Source organism: Pristiophorus japonicus, chromosome 29 (genome assembly GCF_044704955.1).
Source record: "Pristiophorus japonicus isolate sPriJap1 chromosome 29, sPriJap1.hap1, whole genome shotgun sequence".
Taxonomy (NCBI): domain Eukaryota; kingdom Metazoa; phylum Chordata; class Chondrichthyes; family Pristiophoridae; genus Pristiophorus; species Pristiophorus japonicus.
Window position 1 is genome coordinate 13,712,200 of NC_092005.1, and position 14,258 is coordinate 13,726,457.

Consider the following 14,258-nt stretch of genomic DNA (forward strand, 5'->3'; position numbering starts at 1 on the left):
AAACATCACTCTACACATCACTCGACACAACATTGAAAACATCACTATACACATCACTCTACACAACATTGAAAACATCACTCTACACAACAATCTACACAACATTGAAAACATCACTCTACACATCACTCTAGGCAACATTGAAAACATCACTCTACGCAACAATCTACACAACATTGAAAACATCACTCTACACATCACTCTACACAACATTGAAAACATCACTCTACACAGCACTCTACACAGCATTGAAAACATCACTCTACACATCACTCTACACAACATTGAAAACATCACTGTACACATCACTCTACACAACATGGAAAACATCACTCTACACATCACTCTACACAACATTGAAAACATCAATCTACACATCACTCGACACAACATTGAAAACATCAATCTACACAGCACTCTACACAACATTGAAAACATTACTCAACACATCACTCTGCACAACTATGAAAACATCACATGCACATCACTCTGCACAACATTGAAAACATCACTCTACACATCACTCTCCACAACATTGAAAACATCACTCTACACATCACTCTACACAACATTGAAAACATCACTCTACACTTCACTTTACACAACATTGAAAACATCACTCAACACATCAATCTACACAATATTGAAAACATCACTCTACAGAGCACTCGACACAACATTGAAAACATCACTCTACACAACAATCTACACAACATTGAAAAGATCACTCTACACATCACTCTACACAACATTGAAAACATCACTCTACACATCAATCTATACAATATTGAATACATCACTCTACACATCAATCCACACAACATTGAAAACATCACTCTACATATCACTCTGCACAACATTGAAAACATCACTATACATATCACATCATTCTACACAACATTGAAAACATCAATCTACACATCATTCTGCAGAATATTGAAAACATCACTGTACACAACACTCTACACAACATTGTAAACATCACTCTATACATCACTCTACACAGCATTGTAAACATCACTCTACACATCACTCTGCACAACATTGAGAACATCACTCTGCACATCACTCTACACAACATTGAAATCATCACTCTACACATCACTCTGCACAACATTGAAAACATCACTCTACACATCACTCGACACAACATTGAATACATCACTCAACACATCACTCTACACAACATTGAAAACATCACTCTGCACATCACTCTACACAACATTGAAAATATCACTCTACAGAGCACTCGACACAACATTGAAAACATCACTCTACACAACAATCTACACAACATTGAAAAGATCACTCTACACATCACTCTACACAACATTGAAAACATCACTCTACACATCAATCTATACAATATTGAATACATCACTCTACACATCACTCCACACAACATTGAAAACATCACTCTACATATCACTCTGCACAACATTGAAAACATCACTATACATATCACATCATTCTACACAACATTGAAAACATCAATCTACACATCATTCTGCAGAATATTGAAAACATCACTCTGCACATCACTCTACACAACATTGAAATCATCACCCTACACATCACTCTGCACAACATTGAAAACATCACTCTACACATCACTCGACACAACATTGAATACATTACTCTGCATATCACTCTACAGAACATTGAAAACATCACTCTACACATCACTCTCACAACATTGAAAACATCACTCTATACATCACTCTACACAACATTGTAAACATCACTCTGCACATGACTTTAAACAACATTGAAAAAATCACTCTGTATCCCACTCTGCACAACATTGAATACATCACTCTATACGTCACTCTACAGTACATTGAAAACATCACTCTACACCTCACTCTCCACAACATTGAAATATCACGCTACACATCACTCTATACAACATTGAAATCATCACTCTACACATCACTCTACACAACATTGAAAACATCACTCTATATATCACTCTACACAACATTGAAAACATCACTCTACACATCGCTCGACACAACATTGAAAAAATCACTCTACACATCACTCTACACATCACTCTAAACAACATTGAAAACATCACTCTACACATCACTCTACACAACACTGAAAACATCAATCAAAACATCACTCTGCACAACATTGAAAACATCATTCTACACATCACTCTACAGAACATTGAAAACATCACTCTACACATCACTCGACACAACATTGTAAACATCACTCTACACATCACTCTGCACACCATTGAAAACATCACTCTACACTTCACTCTACACAACATTGAAAACATCACTCTACACAACAATCTACACAACATTGAAAACATCAATCTACACATCACTCTGCAGAATATTGAAAACATCACTCTACACATCACTCTACACAACATTGAAAACATCACTCTACATATCACTCTACACAACATTGAAAACATCACTCTACACATCACTCTACACAACATTGAAAACATCACTCTACACTACATTGAAAACATCACTCTACACATGACTCTACACAACATTGAAAATATCACTATATACATCACTCGACACAACATTGAAAAAATCACTCTGCACATCAGTCTACACAACATTGTAAACATCACTCTACACATCACTCTAAACACCATTGAAAACATCACTCTACACATCACTCTACACAACACTGAAAACATCACTCAAAATATCACTCTACACAAAATTGAAAACATCAATCTACACATCACTCTACAGAACATTTAAAACCTCACTCTACACATCACTCGACACAACATTGTAAACATCACTCTACACATCACTCTGCACACCATTGAAAACATCACTCTACACTTCACTCTACACAACATTGAAAACATCACTCTACACAACAATCTACACAACATTGAAAACATCAATCTACACATCACTCTGCAGAATATTGAAAACATCACTCTACACATCACTCTACACAACATTGAAAACATCACTCTACATATCACTCTACACAACATTGAAAACATCACTCTACACATCACTCTACACAACATTGAAAACATCACTCTACACTACATTGAAAACATCACTCTACACATGACTCTACACAACATTGAAAATATCACTCTATACATCACTCTGCACAACATTGAAAACATCACTCTACACATCAATCGACACAACATTGAAAATATCACTCCACATATCACTCTGCACAACATTGAAAACATCACTCTACACATCACTCTGTACAACATAGAAAACATCACTCTGCACCTCACTCTGCACAACATTGAAAACATCACTCTACACATCACTCCAAACAACATTGAAAACATCACTCTACACATCACTCAGCACAACATTGAAAACATCACTCTACACATCTCTCTGCACAACATTGAAAACATCACTCTACACATCTCTCTACACAACTTTGAAAACATCACTCTACACTTCACTCTACACAACATTGAAAACATCACTCAACACATCACTCTACACAACATTGAAAACATCACTCTGCACATCACTCTACACAACATTGAAAATATCACTCTACAGAGCACTCGACACAACATTGAAAACATCACTCTGCACAACAATCTACACAACATTGAAAAGATCACTCTACACATCACTCTACACAACATTGAAAACATCACTCTACACATCAATCTATACAATATTGAATACATCACTCTACACATCAATCCACACAACATTGAAAACATCACTCTACATATCACTCTGCACAACATTGAAAACATCACTATACATATCACATCATTCTACACAACATTGAAAACATCAATCTACACATCATTCTGCAGAATATTGAAAACATCACTGTACACAACACTCTACACAACATTGTAAACATCACTCTATACATCACTCTACACAGCATTGTAAACATCACTCTACACATCACTCTGCACAACATTGAGAACATCACTCTGCACATCACTCTACACAACATTGAAATCATCACTCTACACATCACTCTGCACAACATTGAAAACATCACTCTACACATCACTCGACACAACATTGAATACATTACTCTACATATCACTCTACAGAACATTGAAAACATCACTCTACACATCACTCTCACAACATTGAAAACATCACTCTATACATCACTCTACACAACATTGTAAACATCACTCTGCACATGACTCTACACAACATTGAAAAAATCACTCTGTATCCCACTCTGCACAACATTGAATACATCACTCTATACGTCACTCTACAGAACATTGAAAACATCACTCTACACCTCACTCTCCACAACATTGAAATATCACGCTACACATCACTCTACACAACATTGAAATCATCACTCTACACATCACTCTGCACAACATTGAAAACATCACTCTACACATCACTCTACACAACATTGAAAACATCACTCTACACATCACTCGACACAACATTGAAAACATCAATCTACACAGCACTCTACACAACATTGAAAACATTACTCAACACATCACTCTACAAAACATTGAAAACATCACTCTACACAGCACTCTACACAGCATTGAAAACATCACTCTACACATCACTCTACACAACATTGAAAACATCACTCTATACATCACTCTACACAACATTTCAAACATCACTCTACACATGACTCTGCACAACATTGAAAAAATCACTCTGTACCCCACTCTGCACAACATTGAAAGCATCACTCTACACATCACTCAACACAACATTGAAAACATCACTCTACACAACAATCTATACAATATTGAAAATATCACTCTACACCTCACTCTGCACAACATTGAAAACATCACTCTGCACATCACTCTACACAGCATTGAAAACATCACTCTATACATCACTCTACACAGCATTGTAAACATCACTCTGCAAATCACTCTGCACAACCTTGAGAACATCACTCTGCATATCACTCTACACAACATTGAAAACATCACTCTACACATCACTCGACACAACATTGAAAACATTACTCTACATATCACTCTACAGAACATTGAAAACATCACTCTACACATCACTCTACAGAACATTGAAAACATCACTCTACACATCACTCTCCACAACATTTAAATATCACGCTACACATCACTCTACATAACACTGAAATCATCACTCTACACATCACTCTGCACAACATTGAAAACATCACTCTACACATCACTCTACACAAAATTGAAAACATCACTCTACACATCACTCGACACAACATTGAAAACATCACTATACACATCACTCTACACAACATTGAAAACATCACTCTACACAACAATCTACACAACATTGAAAACATCACTCTACACATCACTCTACACAACATTGAAAACATCACTCTACACATCACTCGACACAACATTGAAAACATCACTCTACACATCACTCTACACAACATTGAAAACATCACTCTACACAGCACTCTACACAGCATTGAAAACATCACTCTACACATCACTCTACACAACATGGAAAACATCACTCTGCACCTCAGTCTGCACAACATTGAAAACATCACTCTACACATCACTCTATACAATATTGCAAACATCACTCTATAAATCACTTTACACAGCATTGTAAACATCACTCTACACATCACTCTGCACCACATTGAGAACATCACTCTGCACATCACTCTACACAACATTGAAAACATCACTCTACACATCACTCGACACAACATTGAAAACATTACTCTACATATCACTCTACAGAACATTGAAAACATCACTCTACACATCATTCTGCACAACATTGAAAACATCACTCTATACATCACTCTGCACAACATTGTAAACATCACTCTGCACATGACTCTACACAACATTGAAAAAATTACTCTGTATCCCACTCTGCACCACATTGAATACATCACTCTATACATCACTCTATACAACATAGAAAACATCACTCTGCACCTCACTCTGCACAACATTGAAAACATCACTCTACACATCACTTCACACAACATTGAAAACATCACTCTATACATCACTCTACACTGCTTTGGAAACATCACTCTACAAATCACTCTGCACAACATTGAGAACGTCACTCTGCACATCACTCTACACAACATTGAAAACATCACTCTACACATCACTCGACACAACATTGAATAAATTACTCTACATATCACTCTACAGAACATTGAAAACATCACTCTACACATCACGCTCACAACATTGAAAACATCGCTCTATACATCACTCTACACAACATTGTAAACATCACTCTGCACATGACTCTACACAACATTGAAAAAATCACTCTGTATCCCACTCTGCACAACATTGAATACATCACTCTATACGTCACTCTACAGAACATTGAAAACATCACTCTACACCTCACTCTCCACAACATTGAAATATCACGCTACACATCACTCTACACAACATTGAAATCATCACTCTACACATCACTCTGCACAACATTGAAAACATCACTCTACACATCACTCTACACAACATTGAAAACATCACTCTACACCTCACTCGACACAACATTGAAAACATCAATCTACACAGCACTCTACACAACATTGAAAACATCACTCTACACAGCATTGAAAACATCACTCTACACATCACTCTACACAACATTGAAAACATCACTCTATACATCACTCTGCACAACATTGTAAACATCACTCTGTATCCCACTCTGCACAACATTGAATACATCACTCTATACGTCACTCTACAGAACATTGAAAACATCACTCTACACCTCACTCTCCACAACATTGAAATATCACGCTACACATCACTCTACACAACATTGAAATCATCACTCTACACATCACTCTGCACAACATTGAAAACATCACTCTACACATCACTCTACACAACATTGAAAACATCACTCTACAAATCACTCGACACAACATTGAAAACATCAATCTACACAGCACTCTACACAACATTGAAAACATTACTCAACACATCACTCTGCACAACTATGAAAACATCACATGCACATCACTCTGCACAACATTGAAAACATCACTCTACACATCACTCTCCACAACATTGAAATCATCACTCTACACATCACTCTGCACAACATTGAAAACATCACTCTACACTTCACTTTACACAACATTGAAAACATCACTCAACACATCAATCTACACAATATTGAAAACATTACTCGACACAGCACTCTACCCAACATTGAAAACATCACTCCACACAACAATCTACACAACATTGAAAAAATCACTCTACACATCACTCAGCACAACATTGAAAACATCACTCTACACATCAATCTATACAATATTGAAAACTTCACTCGACACATCACTCCACACAACATTGAAAACATCACTCTACATATCACTCTGCACAACATTGAAAACATCACTCTACACATCAATCGACACAACATTGAAAATATCACTCTACATATCACTCTGCACAACATTGAAAACATCACTCTACACATCACTCTGTACAACATAGAAAACATCACTCTGCACCTCACTCTGCACAACATTGAAAACATCACTCTACACATCACTCCAAACAACATTGAAAACATCACTCTACACATCACTCAGCACAACATTGAAAACATCACTCTACACATCACTCTGCACAGCATTGAAAACATCACTCTACACATCACTCTACACAACTTTGAAAACATCACTCTACACTTCACTCTACACAACATTGAAAACATCACTCAACACATCACTCTACACAACATTGAAAACATCACTCTGCACATCACTCTACACAACATTGAAAACATCACTCTACAGAGCACTCGACACAACATTGAAAACATCACTCTACACAACAATCTACACAACATTGAAAAGATCACTCTACACATCACTCTACACAACATTGAAAACATCACTCTACACATCAATCTTTACAATATTGAATACATCACTCTACACATCACTTCACACAACATTGAAAACATCACTCTACATATCACTCTGCACAACATTGAAAACATCACTATACATATCACATCATTCTACACAACATTGAAAACATCAATCTACACATCATTCTGCAGAATATTGAAAACATCACTGTACACAACACTCTACACAACATTGTAAACATCACTCTATACATCACTCTACACAGCATTGTAAACATCACTCTACACATTACTCTGCACAACATTGAGAACATCACTCTGAACATCACTCTACACAACATTGAAATCATCACTCTACACATCACTCTGCACAACATTGAAAACATCACTCTACACATCACTCTACACAACATTGAAAACATCACTCTACACATCACTCGACACAACATTGAAAACATCAATCTACACAGCACTCTACACAACATTGAAAACATTACTCAACACATCACTCTACACAACATTGAAAACATCGCTTTACACAGCACTCTACACAGCATTGAAAACATCACTCTACACATCACTCTACACAACATTGAAAACATCACTCTATACATCACTCTACACAACATTGTAAACATCACTCTACACATCACTCTACACAGCATTGTAAACATCACTCTGCACATCACTCTGCACAACATTGAGAACATCACTCTGCACATCACTCTACACAACATTGAAAACATCACTCTACACATCACTCGACACAACATTGAAAACATTACTCTACATATCACTCTACAGAACATTGAAAACATCACTCTACACATCATTCTGCACAACATTGAAAAAATCACTCTGTATCCCACTCTGCACAACATTGAATACATCACTCTATACATCACTGTATACAACATAGAAAACATCACTCTGCACCTCACTCTGCACAACATTGAAAACATCACTCTACACATCACTCTACACAACATTGAAAACATCACTCTATACATCACTCTGCACTGCTTTGTAAACATCACTCTACACATCACTCTGCACAACATTGAGAACATCACTCTGCACATCACTCTACACAACATTGAAAACATCATTCTACACATCACTCTCACAACATTTAAAACATCACTCTATACATCACTCTACACAACATTGTAAACATCACTCTGCACATGACTCTACACAACATTGAAAAAATCACTCTGTATCCCACTTTGCACAACATTGAATACATCACTCTATACGTCACTCTACAGAACATTGAAAACATCACTCTACACATCACTCTCCACAACATTTAAATATGACGCTACACATCACTCTACATAACACTGAAATCATCACTCTACACATCACTCTGCACAACATTGAAAACATCACTCTACACATCACTCTACACAACATTGAAAACATCACTCTACACATCACTCGACACAACATTGAAAACATCACTATACACATCACTCTACACAACATTGAAAACATCACTCTACACAACAATCTACACAACATTGAAAACATCACTCTACACATCACTCTAGGCAACATTGAAAACATCACTCTACGCAACAATCTACACAACATTGAAAACATCACTCTACACATCACTCTACACAACATTGAAAACATCACTCTACACAGCACTCTACACAGCATTGAAAACATCACTCTACACATCACTCTACACAACATTGAAAACATCACTGTACACATCACTCTACACAACATGGAAAACATCACTCTACACATCACTCTACACAACATTGAAAACATCAATCTACACATCACTCGACACAACATTGAAAACATCAATCTACACAGCACTCTACACAACATTGAAAACATTACTCAACACATCACTCTGCACAACTATGAAAACATCACATGCACATCACTCTGCACAACATTGAAAACATCACTCTACACATCACTCTCCACAACATTGAAATCATCACTCTACACATCACTCTACACAACATTGAAAACATCACTCTACACTTCACTTTACACAACATTGAAAACATCACTCAACACATCAATCTACACAATATTGAAAACATCACTCTACACAGCACTCTACCCAGCATTGAAAACATCACTCCACACAATAATCTACACAACATTGAAAAAATCACTCTACACATCACTCAACACAACATTGAAAACATCACTCTACACATCAATCTATACAATATTGAAAACATCACTCTACACATCACTCTGTACAACATAGAAAACATCACTCTGCACCTCACTCTGCACAACATTGAAAACATCACTCTACACATCACTCCAAACAACATTGAAAACATCACTCTACACATCACTCAGCACAACATTGAAAACATCACTCTACACATCACTCTGCACAACATTGAAAACATCACTCTACACATCTCTCTACACAACTTTGAAAACATCACTCTACACTTCACTCTACACAACATTGAAAACATCACTCAACACATCACTCTACACAACATTGAAAACATCACTCTGCACATCACTCTACACAACATTGAAAATATCACTCTACAGAGCACTCGACACAACATTGAAAACATCACTCTACACAACAATCTACACAACATTGAAAAGATCACTCTACACATCACTCTACACAACATTGAAAACATCACTCTACACATCAATCTATACAATATTGAATACATCACTCTACACATCAATCCACACAACATTGAAAACATCACTCTACATATCACTCTGCACAACATTGAAAACATCACTATACATATCACATCATTCTACACAACATTGAAAACATCAATCTACACATCATTCTGCAGAATATTGAAAACATCACTGTACACAACACTCTACACAACATTGTAAACATCACTCTATACATCACTCTACACAGCATTGTAAACATCACTCTACACATCACTCTGCACAACATTGAGAACATCACTCTGCACATCACTCTACACAACATTGAAATCATCACTCTACACATCACTCTGCACAACATTGAAAACATCACTCTACACATCACTCGACACAACATTGAATACATCACTCAACACATCACTCTACACAACATTGAAAACATCACTCTGCACATCACTCTACACAACATTGAAAATATCACTCTACAGAGCACTCGACACAACATTGAAAACATCACTCTACACAACAATCTACACAACATTGAAAAGATCACTCTACACATCACTCTACACAACATTGAAAACATCACTCTACACATCAATCTATACAATATTGAATACATCACTCTACACATCACTCCACACAACATTGAAAACATCACTCTACATATCACTCTGCACAACATTGAAAACATCACTATACATATCACATCATTCTACACAACATTGAAAACATCAATCTACACATCATTCTGCAGAATATTGAAAACATCACTCTGCACATCACTCTACACAACATTGAAATCATCACCCTACACATCACTCTGCACAACATTGAAAACATCACTCTACACATCACTCGACACAACATTGAATACATTACTCTACATATCACTCTACAGAACATTGAAAACATCACTCTACACATCACTCTCACAACATTGAAAACATCACTCTATACATCACTCTACACAACATTGTAAACATCACTCTGCACATGACTTTAAACAACATTGAAAAAATCACTCTGTATCCCACTCTGCACAACATTGAATACATCACTCTATACGTCACTCTACAGTACATTGAAAACATCACTCTACACCTCACTCTCCACAACATTGAAATATCACGCTACACATCACTCTATACAACATTGAAATCATCACTCTACACATCACTCTACACAACATTGAAAACATCACTCTATATATCACTCTACACAACATTGAAAACATCACTCTACACATCGCTCGACACAACATTGAAAAAATCACTCTACACATCACTCTACACATCACTCTAAACAACATTGAAAACATCACTCTACACATCACTCTACACAACACTGAAAACATCAATCAAAACATCACTCTGCACAACATTGAAAACATCATTCTACACATCACTCTACAGAACATTGAAAACATCACTCTACACATCACTCGACACAACATTGTAAACATCACTCTACACATCACTCTGCACACCATTGAAAACATCACTCTACACTTCACTCTACACAACATTGAAAACATCACTCTACACAACAATCTACACAACATTGAAAACATCAATCTACACATCACTCTGCAGAATATTGAAAACATCACTCTACACATCACTCTACACAACATTGAAAACATCACTCTACATATCACTCTACACAACATTGAAAACATCACTCTACACATCACTCTACACAACATTGAAAACATCACTCTACACTACATTGAAAACATCACTCTACACATGACTCTACACAACATTGAAAATATCACTATATACATCACTCGACACAACATTGAAAAAATCACTCTGCACATCAGTCTACACAACATTGTAAACATCACTCTACACATCACTCTAAACACCATTGAAAACATCACTCTACACATCACTCTACACAACACTGAAAACATCACTCAAAATATCACTCTACACAAAATTGAAAACATCAATCTACACATCACTCTACAGAAAATTTAAAACCTCACTCTACACATCACTCGACACAACATTGTAAACATCACTCTACACATCACTCTGCACACCATTGAAAACATCACTCTACACTTCACTCTACACAACATTGAAAACATCACTCTACACAACAATCTACACAACATTGAAAACATCAATCTACACATCACTCTGCAGAATATTGAAAACATCACTCTACACATCACTCTACACAACATTGAAAACATCACTCTACATATCACTCTACACAACATTGAAAACATCACTCTACACATCACTCTACACAACATTGAAAACATCACTCTACACTACATTGAAAACATCACTCTACACATGACTCTACACAACATTGAAAATATCACTCAATACATCACTCTGCACAACATTGAAAACATCACTCTACACATCAATCGACACAACATTGAAAATATCACTCCACATATCACTCTGCACAACATTGAAAACATCACTCTACACATCACTCTGTACAACATAGAAAACATCACTCTGCACCTCACTCTGCACAACATTGAAAACATCACTCTACACATCACTCCAAACAACATTGAAAACATCACTCTACACATCACTCAGCACAACATTGAAAACATCACTCTACACATCTCTCTGCACAACATTGAAAACATCACTCTACACATCTCTCTACACAACTTTGAAAACATCACTCTACACTTCACTCTACACAACATTGAAAACATCACTCAACACATCACTCTACACAACATTGAAAACATCACTCTGCACATCACTCTACACAACATTGAAAATATCACTCTACAGAGCACTCGACACAACATTGAAAACATCACTCTGCACAACAATCTACACAACATTGAAAAGATCACTCTACACATCACTCTACACAACATTGAAAACATCACTCTACACATCAATCTATACAATATTGAATACATCACTCTACACATCAATCCACACAACATTGAAAACATCACTCTACATATCACTCTGCACAACATTGAAAACATCACTATACATATCACATCATTCTACACAACATTGAAAACATCAATCTACACATCATTCTGCAGAATATTGAAAACATCACTGTACACAACACTCTACACAACATTGTAAACATCACTCTATACATCACTCTACACAGCATTGTAAACATCACTCTACACATCACTCTGCACAACATTGAGAACATCACTCTGCACATCACTCTACACAACATTGAAATCATCACTCTACACATCACTCTGCACAACATTGAAAACATCACTCTACACATCACTCGACACAACATTGAATACATTACTCTACATATCACTCTACAGAACATTGAAAACATCACTCTACACATCACTCTCACAACATTGAAAACATCACTCTATACATCACTCTACACAACATTGTAAACATCACTCTGCACATGACTCTACACAACATTGAAAAAATCACTCTGTATCCCACTCTGCACAACATTGAATACATCACTCTATACGTCACTCTACAGAACATTGAAAACATCACTCTACACCTCACTCTCCACAACATTGAAATATCACGCTACACATCACTCTACACAACATTGAAATCATCACTCTACACATCACTCTGCACAACATTGAAAACATCACTCTACACATCACTCTACACAACATTGAAAACATCACTCTACACATCACTCGACACAACATTGAAAACATCAATCTACACAGCACTCTACACAACATTGAAAACATTACTCAACACATCACTCTACAAAACATTGAAAACATCACTCTACACAGCA